Source organism: Podarcis vaucheri (genome assembly GCF_965113315.1).
Source record: "Podarcis vaucheri genome assembly, chromosome: 16".
Taxonomy (NCBI): domain Eukaryota; kingdom Metazoa; phylum Chordata; class Lepidosauria; order Squamata; family Lacertidae; genus Podarcis; species Podarcis vaucheri.
The window spans coordinates 6,763,204-6,768,381 of record NC_138754.1 but is presented as its reverse complement, the minus strand read 5'-3'; the positions used below and the strand labels follow the sequence as shown (position 1 = coordinate 6,768,381).

The window sequence follows — 5,178 nt, the reverse complement described above, 5'->3', positions numbered from 1 at the left end:
ATATCCCCTTGGTTATGTGCTATGGAGCTCAGTGACATTGCAAGACCTGAGTGGGCTCTCGTTTGCATCCCACTTCCTTCATCTGCACATCTTGGGTTCTATTTATTGGTCACGGTCAAGTGTGACAGAATGCTGTGTAGTGTCAGATATAAGCTTGACTTTCTGTTTGTAGTATTTACCCGCATTTGTGTGGAGGAAGGACTAAATGCTGGGTGTGTGGACAATAAAACAACACGAGAAGACTGGAATTATGATGCAAAGCAAGCTTGTATTTATTGGGTTGGTTATTATTGTTGCCGTTTGAAATTTGGAATCATAAACTGGATTGTATCATTGCAAAACTGCTGGCTTTCATCTGAGTGAAAGGACACAGGCAGAGACATAAAGGGTGTTTCTTTCGTCACGTTGGAGACAAAATATATCTGTATCACAATAAGTGGCCACAGCATAAATCGTTGGATCTGCCTTTAGAGACAACAGTCCGGAGCAAGTAGAGAGCAGTTAAACAGAAGCAGGTACAGGATTGGTTTGCAGAAGTGCTGAGTACCCACTGATTCCTGCTGGGATTCTTCAGGGCTCAGCATTTCCAAAAGCAGAGCCCGGCAAAGCTTAATGATACATTAGTTGCGCCTGCGTTGGTTCTTCACGTTCCACTAGAAGGTCCTCTCCAAGGCTTAGCAGGGTCCGCAGGGTCCGCAGGGTCCGCAGATGCTGTTCCTTCGGACAATGGGGTAAGAGAAGCTTCCACGCCTGGATCCGTAGCCATAACATGGCTGATAGCAGCTAGAGCCACGGCCATAGAGGCCCCCATAACCGCAGCCGCCATATCCGTACCCACCATAGCCCATGCCACCATATCCGCCTTGTGGGTAGCAACCACGGCCACCGTAACCCCAGCCGCCATAACTTATTGGCTGGTAGCAAATACGTCCGCAACCCTGACCACCATAGCCCAAGCCTCTGGAACCAAAACCGCCATAGCTCAGTGGCTGATAGCAACCACTGCCATAGCTGTAGCCTCGCCCATAACCTCCTTGCCCGTAGCCACCATAGCCACCATAGCAGCTTCCGGAGCTATAGCGGATTCTGCGCCCAGAGCCTCCATAACAACTTCCAGAGCTGTAGCCATGCCCAGAGCTGTAGCCATGCCCAGAGCCTCCATAGCAGCTGCTGGAGGAGGTGGTGGGTCTGCAATAACCTGGGTCACACTGGGATTGGTGCTTGAAGGTGCTCATGTTGCTTGGAGAAGGAGTTGGATCTGAAACAACACAGTGCAGAGCAGAGTCAACTTGGAGGAACTTTGGACTAGGCAGAGCGAAGTTCAGAAAGGGTCAAGTGCTGGAATGGAGTAAGAATACTGTGGGCTGGATCAAACTAAGGCCACATTCTCACCATAGATGTAAAAGCACTGTGGCATCACTTGCAACAATCATGGCTTCCTCCAAAGAATTCTGGGAAGTGTGGTTTGTTAAGGGCTGTCAGAAGTCTGTCCCTTATTCCCCTCACAGAGTTCTCGGAGTGGTTTAACAAGCCCTCTTCACAGGGAACTCTGGGAATTGTGTCTCTGTGAGGGGAATAGGGAGTCTCTTGACAATTCCCAGCACTTTTAACAAACTACACCTCCCAGAATTATTGGATACAATCCTGAAGGTTCCAAACCCTTTTGCCATTAGAGGGTTACAGACAACTGAACTACATTCAGAGTATACCGGCTGAAATTAATAGTCATTACTACGTTAACTATATTAATTTACTTCATCTAATGTAGATGGATACAAACCAGGTGTTAAGATGGTTGAAAACTGGAGTTGAGTTTTGTTGGAGAACTGCAACTCCTGCCAGCCACACCAAACACAACCAATGGCCAGGGATGAAGGAAAATATATTTCAGCAACAGCAGAAGCGCCATATTCCCCAAGCTGGAAATCCAGAGGAATTTATTCTAAGGCAAGAGGGAGGAAGTTGGGGTCCACCTCTCATCATACCTGGTATCTGGCAATGCTGACCATGGCTGATAATTCGTTTGTTATATTTCTATCCCTGCTTTCCTCTAAGGTGTACATGCTTCTCTGCTTCCCATTTTATCCTCACAACAATCCATGAGGTATGTTAGGCTGAGTGACAGTGGCTGGCCTAAGGTCACCTAGTGAGTTTCCTGGCCAAGTGGGGACTTGAAACCTGGTCTCCCAGGTCTTAGTTCAACACTCTTCCTACAACACAACACAACACAACACAACACAACACAACACAACACAACACAACACAACACAACACAGGAGTCCAGCACCATCTGTTCTAAAACCTACAGCCAAGATATTTTCAAATAAGTAAATAAGGACTAGGAGGGGAATCATTTGAAAGAAAGACAAAGTCAAGTAATGTTCTTCTGAGATCCAACCACCACTGCCACATTAGGAAAACAATAGGAATCAAATAAAGCTCTGAAGCATCACTAAAAGACTGGATCACTGCAAGGACTTACTTGGACTTCTGAACGATGGAGATCAAGTGAGGATGCTGGAGAAGTGTTGGGTGCCTTGCCCTTTTATACCCTGTCTGGGGCAATCTTTTGATTATGAGACATCCCTCGTGCACAGGATTTTCAAATCCTAATTAATTATCAGCCCAGGTAGGCCACGCTCACTCACACAGATGCAACATCCTAATTGCTTTAATTGTCTTTTCCTCCCTCCTTCGAGGCTATTAGTTTATCAAAGGCATCTCAGTGTCAACTCAGCATGCAATGCCCGTCAACACCCTCCTGCTCTCTTTCATATTTTAACAAGCTGGGGGATAGACATAATGCTACCCTTGGATGGCCATTGCTAAATTTTGGGTAGGCATTGGTCATGCTGAGCTGGGTGAACCCAGCATCCTACGAAACCTACTGTGGAAGAGCTTGACAAATCCCAGTTGGTCAGCCATGCCTTCCTTCTAGTTCACATGAAAAGCACGAATCATTTTCCTCATTGTATCTTGGTGTGCTTCATGTTGGTGTGTTCACACTACTTTCGACAAGGGATGCGCCATTGAGCAGGAGTGACTTGCGATTGAGGAAAGGGTCCAATTTGGACCCACATGCCTGGGCCAAACCCCCAATGGCCCTTACCAACATAGTGGTATGCCACAAGCCAAGTCTAATTCATGATGGTGGTGGGGGGTTTTTAGGCACCGAAAAAACCTTCTGATGATGACAGTGGACCAGATTACGATGGAAGGTGGTGGGCTCTTTTTCACTGGAGATATTTAAACAGATGTTGGATGGTCACCTGTCAGGGATTCTTTAGCTGTGATTCCTGTATTCTAAGGCATTAGACTAAATGGGGTCCCTTCCAACTCTATAATTCTCTTATTCTGTAATTCTATGTTTCTTTTTCTTTTTCCTTTTAAAGAAAATAATGGTTATAATGGGAATGTCATTTTCTGGAATGAAATCCCCTCCACTAGATTTATGTTAAAGTGATCAGACCACACTACCTACCTTTAAACTACACCTTCAAGATGGACTAAACCGATTGAAGCTCAAAGCTCTTAACAGAGCCTCCAGGTGTCCCTATTTTCCAGGGAGAGCCCTGGATTTACAAAAGCCATCCCGGATTCTTATTTAATCCTGGAATGCCCCACTTTCCCTTAGGATGTCCCTATTTTCACCAGAGAAATTTTGGAGGGTATGGGGTTATTTGACCACTAAGCCATCTGAAGGAAGCCCTGTATAGGGAAGTTTTTTTTTAATGTTTAATGTTTTATTATGCTTTCATATGTGTTGGAAGCTGCCACTCAGTCAGATGGGTGTTATATAAACAATAATATTAATAAGTATTATGGAATAAAGGTAAAGGTAAAGGACCCCTGACCATTAGGTCCAGTCATGGCTGACTTTAGGGTTGCGGCGCTCATCTCACTTTATTGGCCAAGGGATCCGGCGTGCAGCTTCCAGGTCATGTGGTCAGCATGACTAAGCCGCTTCTGGCGAACCAGAGCAGCGCACGGAAACGCCATTTACCTTCCCGCCGGAGTGGTACCTATTTATCTCCTTGTACTTTTGACATGCTTTCAAAATGCTAGGTTGGCAGGAGCAGGGACCGAGCAACGGGAGCTCACCCCATCCCTATTATGGAATAGGGTGCCCCTATTTTCATCAGAGAAATGTTGGAGGGTATGCACCTAACACTAATGAAAAGTCAATTTAATACAGTCAAATTTGAAATCTGGAAGATCAGGGATAGGCAATGTTCATGCATTCGGCAGCCATGACTTATCTGAAGATATTATAACGATCTAGCAGCTTCAGCTGCTGAATACAGTGGGGAGAGGAGCTCCCTTTCATTTGTGGGGTGGCCCAGCAAGGCTGCAGCAGGAGCTCAGGGCATCTTCCTAAAACCAGTTTGCCCTCAGACCCGATCCTGTTGTCATATTATAGCATGGAGCCCAATTCCAGAAGAGATCCTATCATCACCATCATGTGTGGTTAGTGCCCATCATAAAGTTGGTACCATTTATGAGCAAACCATTCCCAATGTTGACAAGTGATGCCCAGGGATTACTCTTATACATTATATTAACATTGTCTCAATGTAGGTACATCTACATAGTGCATGCATATTAGATATGAAATCAAATCAGAGGTGTTGACTTAGGTGGCTTTAATAGGACTTTAAGAGGAAGAAGAGAGGTCTACCAATGGCTCTTAGGCAGACTGGTTAAAAGGAAGCTCTGTATTCACAGTGCTCTTCTGAATACCAGATGTTGAAGAGGAACAACCATATGGAAAGGATGTTTCCTTCCTGCCCCACTTGTGGGCTTCCCAGAGGCATCTGATTGGCTGCTGTGGAAAACAGGATGCTGGACCAGAATAGACCTTCGGGCTGATCCAACAGGGCACTTCTTGTGCATCCAGAATGGGATTAAAGGGCCCTTCTTTGTCAGTACCACAGGACTGGGAGACATGTCTCCTCATTCAGTGTGTGTGTGTCTCCTAAGGGATGCCGCAATGCCCGTGCATCCATTGGGCTGGCATGGATAAGTCTAGCCATGTCTTACAACCGTGATATCTAAATGGGATTCTCCACATTCAGAAGCAATGCACCTCTGAATATTTAACATTGGATGCAAATGGAAGGGAAGGTATATGTGCAGTCTTGATTGGCTTCTGGGAATCATTGTGCCAACCACTTTGCA

The 5,178-nt window shown here is 45.7% G+C and overlaps 1 long non-coding RNA gene across 1 annotated transcript; it reads right to left on the bottom strand.

The window, feature by feature from the left end:
• Positions 1 to 248: 248 nt before the first annotated feature.
• On the bottom strand, positions 249 to 2,693 carry LOC309520688. Its single transcript, XR_014214293.1, has 2 exons — positions 2,483 to 2,693; positions 249 to 1,258 (listed from the first exon to the last, which is right to left on the bottom strand). It is a non-coding gene; the product is annotated as an uncharacterized lncRNA (long non-coding RNA).
• Positions 2,694 to 5,178: the final 2,485 nt, after the last annotated feature.